The following is a 22,913-nucleotide window of genomic DNA, read 5'->3' as shown; positions in this document are numbered from 1 at the left end:
AAAAGGTATTGGTGCATCTTTTTGACACTGTACACGCACGCGAGCGCCTCCTTCTCTACCATTCCGTACCTGTGCTCCACCTGCGAAAGTGACCTGGAGGCGTAAGCTATGGGTTGTAATTTGCCCGCACTATTGACATGTTGCAAAACGCACCCGACCCCATACGCTAACGCATCGCATGTGAGAACTAGCTTTTTACCTGGGTCAAAGAAAGTCAAAACACTGTTGGAACACAGAAGGTTGCGTGCCTTATTGAAGGCACGTTCCTGGGCGTCCCCCCAAAACCAATCGCACCCCTTTCTGAGTAGCACGTTGAGAGGCTCCAGCAGCGTGCTTAAGTTCTGCATAACGTTCCCAAAGTAATTGAGTAGCCCAAGAAAGGCGCGCAGTTCTGAGACATTCCGGGGCCTGGGTGCCAGGTGAATTGCTTCTGTTTTGGACACTGTTGGGCAGATTCCATCAGCGGCAATCCTTCTGCCCAAAAATTCAACCTCGGGTGTGAGAAACAGGCACTTGGATTTTTTGACTCGTAGGCCTACCCGATCCAACCGCTTTAGTACTTCCTCCAAATTACGGAGATAGGAGTCAGTGTCCCTGCCCATGATAAGTATGTCGTCTTGAAATACAACTGTCCCCGGGATAGACTTGAGCAGACTATCCATGTTGTGCTGGAAAATGGCAGCTGCCAACCTGATGCCGAATGGGCATCGATTGTACATGAAAAGGCCTCGATGTGTGTTGATGGTGGTGAGTAGCTTGGATTCCTCGGTCAATTCTTGCATCATATAAGCATTTGTGAGGTCTAGTTTTGAGAAAGGTTTACCTCCAGCCAATGTGGCAAATAAGTCCTCCGCGCCGGGCAGCGGGTACTGGTCCTGTAGGGAGACTCTGTTTATGGTCGATTTGTAGTCCCCACAGATTCGTACGGATCCATCAGGCTTCATGACTGGGACGATGGGACTTGCCCAGTCGATAAATTCCACAGGTGATATAATGCCTTCCCGCAGAAGCCTGTCTAGTTTGTGTTCAATCTTTTCCCTCATCACATAAAGTACAACTCTGGCTTTGTGATGGACCGGTCTAGCATCCTGTATGATATAGATTTTGACTTTGGCTCCTTTGAAAGTGCCCACACCTGGCTGAAAGAGATGTTCAAATCACTTTATAACTGTTGAGCAGGAGGTCCGTTCCTCTAATGACATGGCATGGTCATCATCCCATTTCCAGTTTAGTTTTCTCAGCCAGCTTCTCCCCAGCAGTGCTGGGGGGTCTCCGGGGACAATCCACAGGGGAAGTCGGTTCACTGTCCCTTTGTGTGTGACAGAGAGCATGGCGCTGCTGAGGACTGGTACGATTTCTTTGGTATAGGTCCTTCGTGTGGTGTCGACCCTTGTGAGTTTTGGTCTGTCTCTTTTATGCGGCCACAATTGTTCAAATTGTTGAGCGCCCATGAGAGATTGACTCGCTCCCTTATCCAGCTCCATGTTGACAGATATCCCGTTGAGTAGGAACCTCATCATTACAGGAGGCATTCCGACCCATCCGATTTGTATACCAGCCGAGCTGCCTTTCTTTGCACATGCGGGCCAAATGCCCTGTATATTCACAATTTCTGCAAACAGCCTGCTGAAATCAACATCCCCTTGACGAGTGGCCACCCTCACACCTCCAGCACAGACCTGTTCCATTGTTCAAAGAGTTCCCAAAGAATGAGCTGCGTCTGGCTGATCTCTCTTGAGCTTCTCTCAGTTTGTTGTTGATTGCTCGCATTGTGGGTTGATGAGGTGTGAACGGCAATTCCTGTGGCCCTTGATAGCTTCTGCCTGCTGTCGAGAACCTGTTCTCCCGGTTTTGTCTGTGTGTGGGGGTAGCAGCTTGTTTAGTGCTATGAACTTCTTGTTCCAATATTTCGTTAGTTTTCGTATCTGCATTGTAAATCAACCTCGTTTCTTCTTCCCCGACCAAGAATGTCTGTGCAACCAGTGCTGCTGCCTCTAAGGTCAGGTTCTTGGTCTCTACGAGCTTTTGGAATATGCCTGCGTGGCCTATTCCTTCAATGAAAAAGTCTCTCAGCATTTCTCTCCTCAGTTCATTGGAGAACTCACATAAACTAGCCAACCTCCGAAGTTCCGCCACGAAGTCGGGTATGCTCTGGCCCACACAGCGGATGTAGTTGTAGAACCTGTGTCTGGTCGTGTGTAGGCTGTTTGCTGGCTTCAGGTAGTCTCTTACCAGTGTGCTCAATTCTTCAAACGACTTGCTTGCTGGTTTCTCGGGTGCCACCAGATCGTTCATTAAAGCGTATGTTTTCGAGCCACAGCTGGTCAAGAGATGGGCTATTCTCTTGTCTGCCTTATCGTCGCCTAACCAGTCTTTGGTTACAAAGCTTTGCTGGAGCCTTTCTATAAAGTCCTCCCAATTGTCTCCCGCATTGTACTTTTCATCTGATCCGTTGTTCGCCATTCTGTGGATTCTGTAATCCCGTAACCCGTCGCCACTGTAAAGTCCTGTCCCCTCAGTACAGATTCACACGAGGCATGCAGTGAAGTCAAGGTCACTCTGGACCTGCACCTTTTTTTCACAGCTCTGGAATGCTGCACTTGCCTGAGACCTGCCTTTATATACCTGTCTCTTGCAAGTGCACCCCTGGTGGGAAGGTATGCTGATGGTTACAGGTCAAATCTTATGTTTTGCATGTTAGGATACAGTTATATATAATAATGTAAGATACATGACACGGATGTCTTGCAATATACATTTAAGTTAGTCTCTGTGGCGCAATGGGTTAGAGCGTTTGCCTGTTAATCGAAAGGTTGGTGGTTCGAGCCTTCCCAGAGACAATGCCTTTCACTGTTTTTTCCCCGAGGATTCGGTGCCGCACAGTTCCAGGTTGTCATTGTGCGTTTTGGCTGCACGAATATATTCCGCAAACATTGCCAGCTGTGCTGTTATCCAGTGAGTTCCCACTCCAATACTTTTATGAACATTCAGTTCATGTAAAATGATAACAATTATTTACATGGATCATGTTCCTCCATTCAGTCCACTAGAAATAAATTACGTTATTGGATTTAAAGGAACTGGTGGAAATTGTCAGACCTATCGTTATGGCTGTGCTCAGAATCTGAGTTTCAACAGTCAACATTTTGCGAAGGTTTACCTCATGGCCAATGCCAAGCACAAAAAGTCTCTCAGCATTCGTTTTGGAATCCGTCAAATTTGCAATGTCCTGCAAGGCGCCTTAATTCGGCGACATAGCTCGCCACTTCCTGGCCCTCCGACCGTTGGCACGTGTAGAACCGATACCTCGCCATCAGAACGCTTTCTTTTGGATTTCGATGCTCGCGGACCAGCGTACACAATTCTTCACGTGATTTAGTTGTTGGTGTCACCAGAGCTAGAAGATTCTTCATGAGGCCATAGGTTGTTGCCCCACAGACGGTGAGGAGGATCGCCCTTCATTTGGCAGTGTTCACGTGCCCTTCCAGCTCGTTGGCCACGAAGTATTGGTCGAGTATCTCCACAAAGGCTTCGCAATCGTCCACTTCTGAGAACTTCTCCAGGATACCAACTGTTCCTTGCATTTTTGCGTGGTTGTTCATTGTCTCGTCGCCAATTGATATGCTCAGAATAAAGGATGAAACTTAGTATTGTGAACAATGAGTAAGTGTGACCTTAGCTCCTTTGATAAGATTCCAGATGCAGGTACCTCCTGGGTGGCCTGCTTATATACCAGGATGCTGGGATCCCTTGGGACTCCAACAGGTAGGCCCTCTGGTGGTGGTGTGATACAGGTTGCCAAGGGTTAAAACCATAACACAAGGTGTGTACAGAAATCAACCATCAAAAGCCCTGTCATTAACCACAGGGGTTTCCTGCAATTTTCTGATCGCAAAGCGCTTTCAGTCCTTGTCCTTAAAATTGCAGACCTGTAAATTGGGGAGTTTAATGACTTTGAAAAGAGAACATTGTTGCTTGGTGCAGTTCAGGTCAGAGAAATGTTGGTGAAAGGAACTTTATGCAGAGAGAGGGTTTGAGCATTTCAGCTTGTTGCTGAACACTTCTCTCTGGGCTTGAAATAAGAAGCAGATTCTGTCGTGTCGTGGTTACCACATTTCCCTCACACGTGAAAAGTTCCCGGTTCAAGCCTGGGCAGAAACATTATTTCTCATGCAAAAATTTGACTGCAATAAAATTGAAGAAAAGTTGTTGTGTTGCATGAGCAATGAACATTTAAAACCAGTCTCCTCAAATACAGAGTGTGTAAAATCAGATAGGGGATAAAACTTCTTCGAGGAGCAAATTTTCATGAATTTTTGAAGGTCAGTTATTGAAGTTTCAACTGTCTCTATTCGCATTTCATTCATTCTGTGAAACAACACGATCAGTTTACACCAGCAGATCTAAGCTGCATTTGAAACCCGCAAACAACTCATTAATTATTCGCTCTTCCCCAGTTCCAGAGCTCAGAGGGTTATTGTCCATCCCTGGGATACAAGCTACCTCGGATCCGGGCAAAAGCTCCCCGTGCACCGAGCACAGGCTCAGGAAAACCCCGGGGGAGAGGATATCCCGGTCAATGGGCCTTCCAGTAACAGTGAATAAGTGCCCGGTCTGAAATGTTCCAGAGTATTAACTTGCAACTTCAGCATCCAACAGTAAGGATGGCCGAGCGATCTCAGGCACTGCTTTCATTATTTGATTAAATTATCAACTCTCCGTCAGTTCGCATTTTTTTCATTGTGCCAAAGAAGATCATGGGTTCATTGATGATGTTTTCCTTTGAAAGCAACATAAAAGTTTAAGGAAAAGTAATCGCCCAAAGTTGGGGCTCTATCCCACGACCCTGCAAGTAAGAGTCTCATGCTCTACCGACTGAGCTAGCCGGGCTTTGCAACATTTACCCTGTCAATCCCCTTTAGAATATTGTCCGTTTCAATGAGGTCACCTCTCATTCTTCTAAACTCCGGAGAGTATCGCCATATGCTACACAATCTCTCATCATAGGAAAGTCCACTCAGCCCAGGAATCAATCTGGTGAACCTCTGTTGTACCACCTCCAAGGCAAGTGTATCCTTCCTTAGATAAGGAGACCAAAACTGTGCGCAGTACTCCAGGTGTGGTCTCACCAGGGCCCTGTACAATTGTAGCAAGACTTCCTTACTCTTATACTGTGGGCTATATATTAGGTACGATGGGCCGAATATCCTGTTTTCCTGCTGATTCTCCTGTTGTATAAAAAGTTATTAAAATTCAACAGTCGCTCAGCAAACATATTTGTATTTCCTTCAGTGTGCTACACATGTGGGAGCATTATTGATGATTGAAACAATTATTCAGTCTCTCACAGACTTGAATTATTTTTGTCAGCTTGCTCTGTAAAAATGCTTTCCCTGACCAGGAATCAAACCCAGACCACGGCAGTGAGAGCACCGAATCCTAGCCACTAGACTACCAGGGAACACTGCTTGCAGCCTCTGTGATAGCTTTAAATATAGTCAGCTTACTATCACAGCTGAGAATTGTGCGGTGACACGGCGTGTAACTGGATTTGCTGGGAGCTGCGTACAGTTTTGGTCTCCTAACCTGAGGAAGGACATTCTTGCTATTGAGGGAGTGCAGCGAAGGTTCACCAGACTGATTCCCGGGATGGCGGGACTGACCTATCAAGAAAGACTGGATCAACTGGGCTTGTATTCACTGGAGTTCAGAAGAATGAGAGGGGACCTCATAGAAACATATAAAATTCTGACGGGGTTAGACAGGTTAGATGCAGGAAGAATGTTCCCAATGTTGGGGAAGTCCAGAACCAGGGGTCACAGTCTAAGGATAAGGGGTAAGCCATTTAGGACCGAGATGCGGAGGAACTTATTCACCCAGAGAGTGGTGAACCTGTGGAATTCTCTACCACAGAAAGTTGTTGAGGCCAATTCACTAAATATATTCAAAAAGGAGTTAGATGAGGTCCTTACTGCTAGGGGGATCAAGGGGTATGGCGAGAAAGCAGGAATGGGGTACTGAAGTTGAATGTTCAGCCATGAACTCATTGAATGGCGGTGCAGGCTAGAGGGGCCGAATGGCCTACTCCTGCACCTATTTTCTATGTTTCTATGTTTCTATGCGTGAGAACATCAGCGGCAGGTCGGGGCCATAAAAGGAGCGGTGAGCGGTGGCCTGGGAGCAGCGTGATGGTGTACCACGGCAAGGTACAGCGCGAGCTGGTGCAGGAGGGCGACGGCAGCGAAGAGTGATGTAATCAAAGTCCAGGTCGGTGATTGGAGCGCGGGCAGGTACAGCAGGAGCAGCGAGAGACTGTGGAGGGATGTGATCGGGGCCCAGGGGCGGTTTGAGTTCAGGGCCAGGGGTCCAGGGGCAGCACGGGCCAGCCCACACTGCGATATGTGTGTGCACTGGGTCCGTGCGGCAGAGCTGGTCTCCAGTCGTCTTGGTTAACCCTTGTCACTGGACCAAGACCTCGCTCTGTCAAGTCCGTGTGATGGCTGGGGTGCAACGGCCATCACACGTTAAAAAAATCCACGCACAGGCATCTTCCACCCTTCAACATGCAGTTCGGGTCCTGGAATATTAGGTCCATCATTAAAACACCTGTGAACTCATCCTTTTTTGGCGAGGAAGCAAGTCATCCTCGCTTCGAGGGACTGCCTATGATGATGATGAACTGGATTTGCTGCAGTCCGCGGGCAGCTGGTGATGAAAGCGGGCGTGAGAGGGTGAGTGACAGGTGGGCACTTTTTCTGATGCTCTCTGACCAACGGTGGGAGTGGCCGGGGATTTTAAAGCCCTTTCATTGCACCAATGCAGGGTAAATGAAACTGTGTTTCAGGAACCTTCATGTATACAAACATGGACACTCTGCACTGTAGACCTCTTGGTGCAACGGTATTGTTTCTGACTCCAGATCAGAAGGCTGCGTGTTTATATCACGTTGGGGTCACTGTACTTTTCCATATTGTTCATCCGGAATTGAGATTTTCTTTGCTGTGTCACAATTTAGTTTCCCACCCATCTTTGTACCATCAGCAAACTTGGCTCCATTACACTGGGTCCCTGTATCCCTGGGATAGGGGAGGGAAGACACACCGGAGAAGTGTGAGCTTGTGGACCGGAGAAGTTGCAGCTGCTGGAGCTGTGCGTTTTATCGGGGAGGGACGGGGGGGAGATCGCCGAGCGACCGGAGATGCTGAGAAGCTGCTGTGCTTTTCATCGGTTTTAACACTGTTTAAAAATGGCAGAGTGCCAAGTTTTCTCTCCCGACTGCCCATGCGCGAAGGTGCCGGCAGTGTTTTCGGCGCAGGCATTTGGCTCCGCCCCCCACTTCACCATCGACACCACGCCAGGACTCCGGGCACTGTGCACAGCGGCCAGGATGGGGCGAGTTTTTCCCCGAGCCGTTTCCAGCGCGCAAAGTCGGTGCGCTTGAGGTCAGTGCGCCGACAAAACTGCTTGGGGAAAATCTAGCCGTTTAAGAGTAAGGAGTACACTGAAGGAAATACAAATATGTTTGCCGAGCAACTGTCAAATGTTAATAACTTTTTATACAACCATCGAATCAGCAAAAATACAGTGCACTCGGCCCATAGTACCTAATATATAGCCCACAGTACAAGAGTAAGGAAGTCTTGCTACAATTGTACAGGGCCCTGGTGAGACCACACCTGGAGTACTGCGCACTGTTTTGGTCTCCTTATCTGAGGAAGGATATACTTGCCTCGGAGGTGGTACAACAGACGTTCACCAGATTGATTCCTGGGATGAGAGGACTGTCTTAAGTTGAGAGATTGTGTAGAATGGGCCGATACTCTCCGGAGTTCAGAAGAATGAAAGGTGATCTCATTGAAACACACAATATTCTGAAGGGGATTGATGGGGTCGATGCTGAGAGGTTGTTTCCCCTGTGCTGGAGTGTCTAGAACCAGGGGGCACAATCTCAGGTTAAGGGTTCGGCCATTTAAGACAGAGATGAGGAGGGATTTCTTCACTCAGAGGGATATGAATCTTTGGAATTCTCTGCCCCACAGGCCTGTGGATGCTGAGTCTCTGAATATATTCAAGGCTGCGTTCGATAGACTTTTGGAGTCTCGGGGAATCAAGGGATAGAGAGATCACTGGAGTTTAGAAGAATGAGAGGGGATCTCATGGAAACATATAAAATTCTGACGGGACTGGACAGGTCCCGATGTTGGGGAAGTCCAGAACCAGGGGTCAGAGTCTAAGGGATAAGGGGTAGGCCATTTAGGCCTGAGATGAGGAGAAACTTCTTCACTCAGAAGTTGTTAAACTGTGGAATTCTCTGCCGCAGAGAGTTGTTGATGCCAGTTCGTTAGATATATTCAAGAGGGAGTTAGATGTGGCCCTTATGGCTGAAGCGATCAAGGGGTATGGAGAGAAAGTAGGAAAGGGGTACTGAGCTGAATGATCAGCCATGATCTTATTGAATGGTGGTGTGGCTCGAAGGGCCGAATGGCCTACTCCTGCACCTATTTTCTATGTTTCTATGTTTCTGTGTCCTGCTACTGCTTCTTTAATAATGGATTCCAACATTTTCCCAACCACAGATGTAATGCTAACTGGTCAGTAGTTTCATGCTTTTTGTTGCCTCCTTTTTAAAATAGGGGCATTCCATTTGCAGTTTTCCAATCTGCTGGGTCATCCCCAGAATCCAGCGAGTGCTGGTCCACAGATCCCTGAAAGTAGCAGGCCAGGAAGCTAAGGTGGTTAAGAAGGAATATGGAATGCTTGCCTTTATTAGCGGAGGCATAGAATACAAGAGATGTGGTCGGTGGGGCAGGTTAGGTCACAGCTGGAGTACTGCGTGCAGTTCTGGTCGCCATATTACAGGAAGGACATGATTGCACTGAAGAGGGTACAGAGGAGATTTACGAGGATGTTGCCGGGAGTGGAGAATCTTAGCCATGAGACAGATTAGATAGGCTGGATTTGTTTTCCATGGAACAGAGCATGAGGGGAGATCTCATTGAGGTGTTTAAAATTATGAGAGGTCGAGATATAGTGGATAGAAAGGGCCTATTTCCCTGAGCAGAGGTGTCAACAACAAGGAGGCATAAAGTTAAAGTAATTGGTCGAAAGTTTAGAGGGGAAATTTCTTCACGCAGAGGGTTGTGGTGGTCTGGAACTCACTGCCTGAAAGGGTGGTAGAGGCAGAAACCCTCACCACATTTAAAAAGTGCTTGGATGTGCACCTGAAGTGCCATAACCTGCAGGGTTATGGACCTAGAGCTTGAAAGTGAGATTAGGCTGGATAGCCTCTTGTTAGCCGGCGCGGACACGATGGGCCGAAAGGGCTCCTTCTGTGCTGTAAACTTCTGTGATTCAATGATCTCCTTTGGAAAGAGTTGAGGTGCGTGTGAGGTGATTTGGGCAAATCTTTCCTCACATCACAACACTTCAAAGGCAACTCAACGGCTGTAAAGTGATTTGGGCGTCATGAGTTCCTCACAGACGCTGCAGAAATACAAGTCCTTCTTTACAAAAGTTTGATGCAAATTCAAAGTTGGTCTGGGATTTGAAACCAGGATCTCTCGCAAATTTCAAGGAACAAACCCAAAGCAACAATCATACCCCTAGACCAATGACCTGAACAAATGTGAAGATAAGATTTAATCAGTATTTAAGCATTTTCAGTGTTTGTTGCAATTCTTGATCGGAGGAGCACATGAGACGGAATCAATGACTTTGCCTTTTCGACACGTCTTCTGAAGCGCCGCACGGGCCCACTCCTGCAGTCAATGAGCTGTTGGGACGTTAATGTATCCATCATCATCATCATCATAGGCGGTCCCTCGAAACGAGGATGACTTGCTTCCACGCCAAAAAAGGATGAGTTCACAGGTGTTTCAATGAAGGACCCGAACTACATCCCAAAGGGTGGAAGATGCCTGTGCGTGGATTTTTTTAACGTGTGGTGGCCGTTGCACCCCAGCCATCACACGGGCTTGACAGAGCGAGGTCTTGATCCAGTGGCAAGGGTTATCCAAGACAACTGGAGACCAGCTCTGTTGCACGGACCAAGTGTACACACATATCGCAGTGTGGGCTGGTCCGTGCTGCCCCTGGGCCCCTGGCCCCCGAACTCATGCCGCTCCTTCGCCCCGATCTCGCCGCTCCTGCTGTATCTGCCCACGCTCCAATCACAGACTTGGACCTTGATGACGTCACACTTCGCTGCCGTCGCCCTCCTGCACCAGCTCGCGCTGCTCCCTGGAGTAGTCTCCCGGGACCTCCAAGCAGGTCCCAGGGCCGCTCGCCGTTCCTTTTATGGCCCCGACCTGCCGCTGGTGTTCTCCTGTTAGTGTATCCAGGCTGCGGGTGGCCACCCCGAGCGCAGCAGAGGGGTTTCTGCATTAGTTCTGGGTGGGGACAGTATATTTCCCCTTCTCTCTTCCTCTTCTCTATATCCCTGTGCTTTTAATTCTCTATTTATTCCCCCTGTCTCAGTTTCTAGTGTTTAAAAGGGAACAAAAGATGAAATGGGTGTCACTGTGGAACAATTTCTCTCACTCAAAGTTAGATGCACTGCTGTTCGTCATAAGGTCTAGGTAGCTAGCCATTGATATTAAGGTTTATATTTAACTATGCATAAATATATCTACATGTATCATAACTGTTCCCTGGTGGTCGAGGTGTTAAGATCCGGCGCACTAACCTGCTTTCAATTCTCGATCAATTCATCGCATAAAAATAATTGAGGTCTGTGAGACGATTAATAATTGCTGTAATCACCATGAATACCAATACTTTCTGTGATAGACCGAGCTTACAGACTATCTGGCTTCTCCTGCCCTTTGCCAGACACGTGTTCCGGGTTTAATTTTGTAAACTGGGCGAATTTGCTGATCGCTGGGAGACGGAAGGAGCCTCTGTGGCCCCACTGTGAGGATGTGGAAGTGAACAGTGTGGGACAGAAGTTGTTTAAGGTGAGACAACACAGAGGGAGCTCACTGGTCAGCACCCCTTTGTTGGGGCTGCTGTGCCAGAGGTTTGTGCAGTGCAGTGGTTATCATGTTTTCTTTACATGTGACAGGTCCCTGGTTAAAATACTGATCAGCACAGAGGGAGCTCACTGGTCAGCTCCCCTTTGTTGTGCCAGCTTTGCCAGAGGTTTCTGTAGTGTTGTGGTTTTCATGTTTGTTTTACATGCAAAAAGTGGCCAGTTCAATCCCGGGCAGGAACATTATGTTTAAATTTGCTATGGAGGAACAATCAGAAGCGAGTTTAGTCTCCTGGCAAATGCTTCCTGACCTGCTGAGATTTCCAGCATTTGCTGTTTTTATTTGCTATTTATTATCCTGGCAAAAGGGCTTCCTTATTCCTTCATTGCTCCTTTTCACTTCAATAAATAGATAACGGATCCACCGGGGACCTTTCGTGTGTGAGGCCAACGTGATATCCGCCACACTGCAGCCCATCAAAGGGCGAGAAACCACTGAATATAAAGGATGAGCTCACAAATATCAGGGGCAGTGCAGTCTGGTCAACGTCAGACCTTCCTTTCTTATTCAGCAGAGGCATGAAGGGGAGTCAGACGCCACAAAGTTTAATTAAAGACACAAATACAAGTAACACTTGCAAATCTTTGCATTGTAAAATTCTTTCACTTTATTTGAAATCCTGCTGCATTGAATCTGAAAATGAGCACCATGGGATTTTACCTTCACTACTGATTCTATTTTCTGTGCACGGAAGGAATAACCGGTGCTGTTAAATTTGACAAAAGTTGCCCCAGATTCCTGGTGTCATCGGCAATGAAGATTTTGAACCAGACTCCTAAAATACAATGTGTAAAATGGGTTAACATGCAGAAGAACATAAGAACATAAGAAATAGGAGCAGGAGTTGGCCATACGCCCCTCGAGCCTGCTCCGCCATTTAATACGATCATGGTCGATGCGATCATGGACTCAGGTCCACCTCCCTGCCCGCTCCCCAAAGCACAGGACAAATGATTGAAGTATCGACTGTCCCTCAGTTAGCATTTCTTTCATTGTGCAAAAGAAGGTGAGGGGTTAATTAATGATGCTTTCCCGTGAAAGCAACACAAAAGTTTAAGAAAAAAACACACAGTGACTGGCAGGTGAGCGCTGCTTCTGACACCTGGTGGGAATGGGTGGGGATTTTAAAGCCTCTTGTATTTTGAAACCTTCAAATAGACGAACATCTGAGACTCGCTGCGTCGAGCTCGTGGTGCAATCGTGCGTCTGACTCCAGATCAGAAGGTTGTGTGTTCAAATCATGTTGGTGTCACTGTATTCTTGGATATTGTTCTTCGAGAATTAATATATTCTTTGCTGTTTGGCAAATACGAGACCCTTGCTCCAAGGTCTGTCTCACTGTTTCCCCGGTGTCAGGCAGAGATACGCCTGCTGCACTCATCTATTTCATGTGACAGGACACAAAAGTTCAAAATCAACCTGCAGGTGGCCACATCTAGCACTAAATAGTCAGGATGGCCGAGCGGTCCAAGGTGTTGTGTTCAGGTTACAGTCTGCTCTGAAATCCTGGCTTCTCAAAGGACAGCTCTCATGTCCTGTAACTGTACCCCTCCTCGCTCATACCAGGAAACCCTAAAACCACTTAAGGTCGTGTTCCCTTCACGAGCTCCACAGGGAGTAGAGGAATCATGATCCTGCTCAGGCCTTGTCCGCTCGAGCGTGCTTCCGCCACTCTCCACATTACCGGAAGGTCGTGTGTAATGTTGTGGGGTGTTAAGCTTCTGAGTAACCGAAGAAGCATTTAACTGCTCCGCCTCCGTACCTAACGTTGCCACATGAACCACACGGGTTCGAGGCTCCGAAGTAAGAGAAGGCAAAGGAGCTGTGGATGGGAACGGTGGGCATTCTCCCTGTCCCTTAATCCCCTTTTCAACTCTCAGACCCGGGGAGTCCTCCGAATACCACCCGGCTTTATCAATTGCTGTCTCCGTTGGCAACCGAATACCACCATCTGCTGCAGCTTAGATATTCCTTTCTCTAGATCTTGATTGAGTGCCTGAAATCACCAATTCTCGACTTCTTTACTCACTGCTGTTAGCTGCTCTCTGAGTTCTGAGACTTCCCTATCTCGAGCCTCAGCCTCTTCTCCTAACGTTTGAATCCCCAGCATGAGACACTGCAACCCTCACGCTTTTCTCTTTTTATCACTTTTTAACACAAACACTATAATCTTTTTCAACTGGACACCCTCCACTAAGGACTGCCGTGTCTCTCTCCATCCTCCTGTCATTGTTTCCTGTCTTATCCCATAAGTTCCCCCTTTCGACTCAATCTACTCATTAAGAAATGAATGCTGCTCAACTGGAATATCCCCAGAGCCTCCCATTACTAACTGAAGATCCCTTTAATCACGACAACTAAGAGAATGCTCACCTCTCGAACTGATGTGTGGGAAACACTTCTTCCAACAACTCAGCCAACTTTCTGCTGCACGTCGGGGACTTCGAATAAGCCAACGAACTTTTGACAATCACGTCGGGGTCACCAAAATTTTGCAAACAGCTGTCTTGCTCTTTTCGCTTCGTTGCTTTTAATATCGAATTACCCGCACACACTCCGTTGAAGTAAAGGCAGGATTGGGTCTTTTATTTAAACATTCATACTAAACAAACCAAGTATGAAAGTTACTGAGAACACTTCACAAAGGCAGCTTGCTTCGATTTCCGTGGCTGCTTGAGACACACACCTTCCGAATGTCCAGTGTCTCTGCTGTCTATGTCTTTACAGTCCATAAAAGTCTCATCTTTACACTGAAAAAGCCTTTGAACTCTTATTCTTTGCATTTAGACAATCCTGACTAACTGCTTTCTGAATCGTTTAACAGACAGACTTAATATTGCTTGTTTAACCTACAGATGTCATTAAATAGTAACAAGGTGACACTCAAATACTGAACACACAGACATTATCAAATCGTTTAGTCCTGAGTTTTCATTATTCCCACCATAACAAGGTACTCAAATATTTAACATCCAGACAATGACAAGTTACTCATCTCACTGGCTGAAGGCACCACATTGTCTCACAGTCTCTTTACCATCCAAACTTCAATCTTCCTGTTACTTAATCCAAACTTCAGACTGCGTACTGAAGCAAAGAGTTCAGCAATGCGGGACTGTGCATTGTAGATCAAGCATCAATGACAAAGGCAACAAAACTGCCCACCAGCACCAGGTGTCTCTCACTTGTTTGTCCCAAATTTTTAGCAGCTGCGACAGCAAGCATTCAGTTTCCACCGAGATTTAAACTCAGATCGCTAGATTCATGTCCAGAGTGCTCACCATTACACCATGGAACCAACGATGCCAAATTCTTTGAAACATTTCTCAAAAACAAGATCATCTCCAACATTACACTTTGGCTCGGCCTTTTCTCATCCACACCGTCAGTTTCCCCACTTTGCGCTCTGCTAATTATCGATGCAGAGCAATTTACACAGATACCGTCGAGGCTATGGGTTCTCAAGTAGCTGTTTCTGTTTCACACTGTTTATCACAGCATTCAGTCTTGCCAGGTAAAAAGTGCGTTGGCATTGCAATGCATTAATGTAAAATGCTTGCAATGAAAAGAAAATGCAACGTTTTGTTGAGTGCAAAACATGCAGTGCCTGCATTTCAAAAAGTGTTGCTTTTATTCATCCTGCATATTGCACAGATAATCTCAGCACACATTGTGCAGGTAAATGCAGCAACAAACTAGTTTCTCCTCGCTGATTTGTAACAGGTAACTGACGGTTGAGCACACGATTTGAAAACTAGACTTGTAGATCAAGCATCAATGACAAAGGCAACAAAATTGCCCACCAGCACCAGGTGTCTTTCACTTGTTTGTCCCAAATTATTAAATTATTGACTCTCATTCAGTTAGCATTTCTTTAATTATGCAAATGAAGATCATCGGTTAATTAATGATCCGTTGAATGCAGGATAACCTTGAACAAAAAGCCCCAACGTGGGGCTCGAACCAGTGACCCGAAGATTAATAGTTTCATGCTCTCCCAATTGATCGAGCGGGACTTCTGCCAAATGCGGGTTTTTGTCGCTGATTGCAGCCAGGCGCCTGTTGGCTCCGCCCCAGATGTTTAAACTTGCTGTCAAGGAACTGCCAGGATCTTCTTGAATGGTGGACCAGGCTCGAGGGGCCAAATGGCCGACTCGGGCTCTGAATCCTGACATGTTTATCATCTCATGATTTTTCACAGGAAAACAAACTTGCCCCTGAGCATGCATGAGGAGAAAGCTACAGAAAATATTCCCGCCCGGTGAGCTTTCGCGTGTGAGGCGAACGTGTTAACCGCTACACTGCAGAAACATCTCCACTTTTAGCACCCGGTCAGACGGAAATGTTAAGCGAGCAGGTGAACTGCAGAATGCCACTTTTAAAGAGTTGGTCGAGGTGTCAAACAATGAGTTTCGCTTTATGATTGAAAGCAGAATGTGTCAGACATTGCATTTGAACCCACTCCTCCACATGCAATTGCAATCCAAACACAGCATCTTCGACTGCTCAGCCATCCTGACTCGGTGCTGCTGTATCTGGCCCCCTGCAGGTTGATTTTGAACTTTTGTGTCCTGTGACATGAAATAAATGAGGGCAGCAGGCGTATCTCTGCCTGACACCGGGGAAACAGTGAGACAGACCTTGGAGCAAGGGTCTGGTTATTAAGACACAGTAAAGAAAATATTGATTCCGGAATTATCCCAAAGGTCAGGAACCCTGACATGATTTCGATAGCAGTGTCCTCATCTCGAGTGAGATGTGTTACCGTTGCACCACTGGCTGTACACGACGAATATGAGATGTTTATCGATATGAACGCTCCTTAAAATAAGGACTTTAAAATCCCTGCCCATTCCCACTCGGAGTCAGAAGCAGCGCTCACTTGCCAGTCACCGTCCGTTTTTTTGTTGAACTTTTGTTTTTATTTCACGGGAAAGCATCATTACTTAACCCAATTTCATGTTTTGCACAATGAAAGAAATGCTGACTGAGGGACAGTCGACACTTCAATCATTTCTTCTGTGTTTTGCATGTTAACTGTTAAACCAGATCCCATTTTACACAATTTTTGTCGGGGATTGTTTCAAAATCTTCATTGCTGATGACACCGGGAATCTGGGGAACTTTTGTCAAATTTAACAGCATCGGTTAATCCGACCATGCACAGAAAATAGAAACAGTCGTGAAGATAAAATCCCACGGTGATCATTTTCAGATTCAATGTCGTAAGATCATAAGCATGTAAGGATTAGGGGCCGGAGTACGCCATTCGTCCCCTCGAGCCTGGTCCACCATTCAAGAAGATCCTGGCAGTTCCTCGACAGCAAGTTTAAACATCTGGGGCGGAGCCAACAGGCACCTGGCTGTAATCAACGACAAAAAGGTGCATTTTGCAGAAGCCCAGCTAACTCAGTCAGTAGATCATGAGATTCTAAATCTCAGGGTCAGAGGTGCGAGCCCCACGTTTGGTGATTATTTTTCATAGAATTATTTACTCAGAAGTTTACAGCACGGAAGGAGGCCATTTCGGCCCATCGTGACCGTGCCGGCCAATAACAGGCTCTCCAGCCTAATCCCACTTTCCAGCTCTCGGTCCATAACCCTGCAGGTTACGGCAATTCAGGTGCACATCCAAGCACTTTTTAAATGTGGTGAGCGTTTCTGCCTCTCCCACCCTTTCAGGCAGTGAGTTCCAGACCCACACAACACTCTGCGTGAAGGAATTTTCCCTCAAATCCTCCCTACACTTTCTACCAATGACTTAAAATTTATGCCCCATGGTTGTTGACCTCTCTGCTAAGGGAAATGGGCCCATTCTATCCATTATATCAAGGCCCCTCATAATTGTATACACTTCAATGATGCCTCCCCTCAGCCCACTTTGTTCCAAGAAAAACAACTCCAGCCTATCCAATCTGTCCTCATAGCTAAGATTCTCCACTCCCGATAACATCCTCGAAATATCCTCTGTAAGTCTCCAGTGCTATCACAGTCTTCTTCCTGTAAAGTGGTGACGAGAACTGCACGCAGTACTCCAGCTGTGGCCTAATCAGTGTTTTATATTCAAGCATAATCCACCTGCTCTCTTATTCTAGGCCTCGGCTAAAAAAGGCCAGCATTCTGTATGTCTTCTTAACCAGCTAATCCACCTTGCCTGCTACCTTAAGGGATCTGTGGACATGCACTCCCAGGTCGCTTTGTTCATCTACAATTCTCAATGTCCTACCATTTAATGTTCAATCTCTTTCTATTGTGTCTGTAAGCACTCAAGTAATGACTCCATGAGGCAAGGTATTGTACTTGAACTGTGGTGACCTTAGTCCATTTATTGTAGTTCCTGAGTGAGGGTACAGTATGGTGAGCTCCGTTTTATAACTGGTTACCTGTCGTGTACAGGTGACCCCTAGGTCTCCACCAGTTGCACTCTCTGATGGTACAGGCATAGTGTATACAGTGTGAAGGTACATCCAGTAGTCTTATGTAACTGTACATTGAGTGTACAGGGAGTTGACTTATATTATATATACACAACATCACTCTCCCCTTAGTCTTCTGCCACTGGCCTTTGCATTGTGTGCTCTGGCCCGAGACCCAAAGCTCTTGCACCTTGTCTATGCTTTGGCTTGGTTCTCTCCCTGTGGACCCCCAAGTCCTTATTGCCACGACATTGGGAAATGTTCAGCAGTGGATGGTTGGAGGTTGCAGTGGCGGTTGAGTGGGTTCTGGGTGTGATCCATGTGTGTCCATGGCTACATACATCCATTCAGCCCCCCCCATACATAGACCATGTGTGTGGCTCAACACCTGCAAGTGCAGACCTGTACAGACAGAAAGAACAAAAAAACATCGGATTAGTTGCATCACTCTTTGGGTTCTACAGTAGTGGAACAAGTACATTTTACAGGTAAGGTACATACGTGGTATCACAGCCTTGCCCCTGGGTTGTGTAGGTGCAGGTGGGTGAGGACACTAGTTCCAGAGTAACCAGACTGTGTCCAGGTTGTCTGATTACGGAGCTGTGTCCCCTGCCAGCTGGGTGGGCTCAGATCGCTCACCTGGCTGAGTCTCAGAGCCTTTGCCGTTGCCTCGTGATGGGCAGAGCCACAGGAGTGTGTGGCCTCCCTGTCCTCCTTTGAAGGCTGAAGTGTCTCCCTGCTGCTCTTCAGCGATAGTGGGAGCCTGGTCATCCCAGGTCCCGTTGGGAGGGCAGGAGGGTGCAATCCGTTCGCTCCCAGTACTGGCCCTGGTGGCCAGAGAGTTAGAGCCGATCGTGGGCAGGGTACTGGTCATGGTGCCTTTGCCGTCCGCTGATCACTGGCCCTGCAGCTGGTATGCTCCCTCTGTGTGTGGCCACACTCCCTGGGGTATCACATTGGTCCCGGAGGGGCAGGCTACATGATCGCTGGACCTGGGTGCTGACGGGAGGTTGCCCTTGGTTTTGTCGGCATGCTTGTAAATCCCAGCATCGCACGTCATCACTTCGTTGACTCTCACAATACTTTGGTTCTGACCGCAATCGCCTGACTTATCATGATTAGTTACATTTACAAACTAGAAATTGTCAGTTACATCTTTTACATATGCATCACCATCATCGCTGTATAAAGAGTGGAACTGTCCCTTTAATTGTGATGGGTTGCCGGTCTCCTTTAAGAGGGTCTTGCAATCTTTACCCCAATCCTGTTAGCCGCTCGGCATCACGTGTTGCTCCCTTGTGGTCTGGCTGCCGCCATCTTGACTTCAGGCCCTTCACCTCGTGGTTCGGACGCAATCTTCTTTCTCTCCATGAGGTAGGCTGTGGTGATCCTTTTCTCCCCAGGTTCTGCCACGGAAGCCGGGAAGTTATTTTCTGCGTGAATTTTCTTCCTCTGGAGTCCTGCCACTGGACCCTGGAAGGTGAGGTCGAGTCGTTTGGGCTGGATCATCTCGCCGTTGGGTTGAGCGGTCTGTGTCGTCGCCTCACAGTCGAGTTGGGCGGTTGGTTTTTCAGGTGTTGTGCTGGATCCAACTTCGGGGTCATGAGGGATGTCGATCGCTGGAGGTTGGAGCTTTTCCATGCTCCAATTGATCTTTTTCATCCACCTTCTTCCTAATAGCTTTGGACCATCACCAGCAATGATCCACAAAGGTAACCTGTGCATCTCGCCGCCATGGGACACCTGGACATCCACGCTGCCAACGACTGGGATGTATCGTTTGTGTCGGTGAGCAGTTTCACTTCGATCGGGATCATTTTAGGTCGTTCGATTGCATTGTCCCAGAGTTTCTCAAAGGCCGCCTGATTCATCAGTGACTGGCTCGCCCCTATGTCCACCTCCATCGTGACTGGAACATCATTGATTTTAACTTCCATTTACAACGGGGAACTCTCCGTGGTGCAGGTAAACACTCAGTACACCTCATCGTCGCTGGAGTCCGGATGATCGGCCAACTCTTCATCGACTCGGTGAGTACGATTTCTCTTGCATATTCGCTGGAGGTGGCCCTTCATGTTACAGCCTTTGCAAGTATAGTCTTTATAGTGGCACTGGTGGGCCCTGTGATTTCCTCCACAGCGCCAGCATGGGGTTGGCCGGTTGGCCCCATGTGGCGGACTCAGGATTGTGGGACTCGGTGTTCTGTTCTCTCTTCCCTGAGTGAGACTGCTAGCAGCAGCCCTGCCTCTAAAAGGCAACTTTCGGTTCACAGTACTTGCTGGGTTAGAGTCCTGGGGGTGAGACATCCACTTGGAATCGCAGGCCGAGATCATGAACGCCTGGCTCACGTTAATTGCCTTCTGCAGGGTGACCGTGTTGTCCGCAGAGCGCAGTCTGTGGAGAAGGCCCTCGTGACCGATTCCAGTAAAAAAGATGTCCCTTTGTACTTCGGTGAGGTGATCGCTAAAATCACATGGTGCAGCCAATCGTCTCAGGTCTGCAGCATATTTTGCGATTTCCTGGCCTTCGGATCCACCGGTGGGGAGAGAACAGGTGTCTGGCTGTGAGGATGCTCTCTATCGGTTTGAGCTGTTCCTGTATCAACGTTACGAGCTCCACATATGTTATTGTCTTCTCTGGGACTAGCAGGTCCCTGACAAGGCCATAGACGGTGGGCCCACAACTGCTGAGCAGGATAGCTCAGCACTTATCAGCCAGCGATGTCGGGTCGTCTCCCCCCACTTCGTTCGCAATAAAGAAGTGTTCGAGCCTTTCCACAATCTTCCCCATCGGCGAATTGTTCAAGCGTGCCAAGGTTAGCCATTGTCACATGGAAATTCGTATTCTCGTCACCAGTTATTGTGTTTGTAAGCACTCTAGTAATGACTCCACGAGGTAAGGTATTGTACTTGAACTGTGGTGACCTTCGTCCACTTATTGCAGCTCCTGAGTGAGGGTACAGTACTGTGAGCTCCCTTTTATACCTGGTTACCTGTTGTGTACAGGTGACCCCGAGGTCTCCACCAGTTGCACCCTCTGGTGGTACAAGCATAGTGTGTGTATAGTGTGAAGATACATCCAGTGGTCTTATGTAACTGTACATTGAGTGTACAGGATGTATACTTATTTTATACATACACAACAAAGATCATCAGTTAATTAATTGTGCTTTCCCGTGAAAGCAGGATAAAATTTATCAATGATTTAATTTCTGCATTTAGAAAGACATGGGTTAATCACGGATAGTCAGCATGAGTTTGTTCAGGCAAGGTCTTGTCTGACTCACTTGATGAATTTTTTGAGGAGGTAACCAACAGGATCGATGAGGGCAGTGCGTTTGATGTAGTGTATAAGGATTTTAGCAAAGCTTTCGCCAAGTTCCCACATGGAAGACTGGTCACGAAAGTAAAAGCCCATGGGATCCAGGGCAAAGTGGCAAGTTGGATGCAAAATTGGCTCAGAGGCAGGAAGCAAAGGGTAATGTTTGAAGGGAGTGTTTGGGACTGGAAGGATGTTTCCAGTGGGGTTCCACAGGGCTCAGTGCTAGGTCCCTGTCTTTTAGTGGCAACATCAATGATCTAAACTTAAATATAGGAGGTATGATTAAAACGTTTTCAGGTGATACTAATTTAATCCAGAGAAGTGTGAGGCTGTGCATTTGGGGAGGGAAAACAAGGAAAGAAACACACATTACATGGTTCGACATTGAGAAGTGTGGAAGAACAAAGGGACCTTGGAGTGCATGTCCACAGATTCCTGAAGGTAGCAGGCCAGTTGGATAAGGTGGGTAAGAAGGCGCACGGAATGCTTACCTTTATTGGCTGAGGCATGGGATAGAAGAGCAGGTTGGTTATGCTTGAAATGTATAAAACACTGGTTCGGCCACAGCTGGAGTATTGCATGAAGTTCTGGTCACTGTATTACAGGAATTATGTGATTGTACGAGAGGGTACAGAGGAGATTTACCAGGATGTTGCCAGGCGTGGAGAATTTTAGCTATGAGGACAGTTTGGATCGGCTGGGTTTGTTTTCATTGGAACAGAGGAGGCTGAGGGGAAACAACATTGAGATGTATAAAATTATGAGGGGCCTCGATATAGTGGATAGCAGAGGGGTCAACAAACAGGGGGCATATATTTAAAGTAATTGGTAGAAGGTTTAAAGAGGATTTGAAGGTAAAATTCTTCATGCAGAGGTTTGTGACGGTCAGGAACTCGCTGCCTGAAAGAATGGCGGAGGCAGATACCACATGTAAAAAGTATTTGGATGTGCACCTGAAGTGCCGTAACCTGCAGGGTTATGGACCCAGAGCTGGAAAGTGGGATGAAGCTGGATTGCCTCTTGTTGGCCGGGGTGGAAGTGATGGGCCAAAATGCCCTCCTTATGTGCTGCAAACTTCTATCATTCTATAATTCTATGAAAAATGTAAATGTCCAATGTTGGTGTCGAAACCACGACCCTGAGATTAAAAGTCTTATATTTCACTGACTGAGCTCGCCAGGCTTCTGCCAAACATACCGTTCTCTCACTGATTGCAGACAGTCGCCTGTTGGCTCCGCCCCAGATGTTTAAACTTGCTGTCGAGGAACTGCCAGGATCTTCTTGAATGGTGGACCAGGCTCGAGGGGACGAATGGCCTATTCCGGCCCCTAATACTTACATGCTTATCATCTTATGAACTTTTCACAGGAGAACAAACTCGCCCCTGAGCATGCATGAGGAGAAAGCTACAGAAAATATTCCCGCCTGGTGAGCTTTCGCATGAGAGGCGAACGTGTCAACCGCGACACTGTGGAAACATCTCCACTTTCAGCACCAGGTCAGACGGGAATGTTAAGCGAGCAGGTGAACTGCTGAATCCCAGTTTTAAGGAGTTGGTCGTGGTGTCAAACAATGACTTTCGCTTTATGATTAAAAACAAGAAATGTCAGAAGTTGGATTCAAACCCACACCTCCAGAGAAAACTGCGATCTAATCACAGCACCTGAGACCGCTCGGTGGTGTGTGTGGCCACCTGCAAGTTGATTTTGAACTTTTGTGTACTGGCACATGAATTAAATGAGGGCAGCAGGCGTATCTCTGCCTGACACCGGGGAAACAATGAGACAGACCTTGGAACAAGGGTCTGGTTATTGCCAAACAGCAAAGAAAATATTAATTCTGAAAGAACAGTGACCCCGACGTGATTTGAACACGCAACCTTCTGATCTGGAGTCAGACGCGCTGCCGTTGTGCCACGAGGCCGACGCACTGATTGTGAGATGTTCCTCTATATGAAGCTTTCACAACACCAGGGGCTTTAAAATCCCCGCCCATTCCCACCGGGTGTCAGAAGCAACGCTCACCTGCCAGTCACCGTATGTTTTTTTCTTCAACTTTTGTGTTGCGTTCATGGAAAAGCATCATTAATTAATACGTCACCTTCTTTTGCACAATGAAAGAAATGCTAACTGAGGGACAGTCGATA

The 22,913-nt window shown here is 47.3% G+C and overlaps 1 non-coding gene across 1 annotated transcript; it reads right to left on the bottom strand.

The window, feature by feature from the left end:
- Nucleotides 1-22,618: 22,618 nt before the first annotated feature.
- On the bottom strand, nt 22,619-22,690 carry trnaw-cca (transfer RNA tryptophan (anticodon CCA)). Its single transcript has one exon. It is a non-coding gene; the product is annotated as a tRNA-Trp (tRNA).
- Nucleotides 22,691-22,913: the final 223 nt, after the last annotated feature.

Source organism: Pristiophorus japonicus, unplaced genomic scaffold (assembly GCF_044704955.1).
Source record: "Pristiophorus japonicus isolate sPriJap1 unplaced genomic scaffold, sPriJap1.hap1 HAP1_SCAFFOLD_89, whole genome shotgun sequence".
NCBI classification, from domain to species: Eukaryota; Metazoa; Chordata; class Chondrichthyes; family Pristiophoridae; genus Pristiophorus; species Pristiophorus japonicus.
This window is presented reverse-complemented; position numbering and strand designations above follow the sequence as displayed.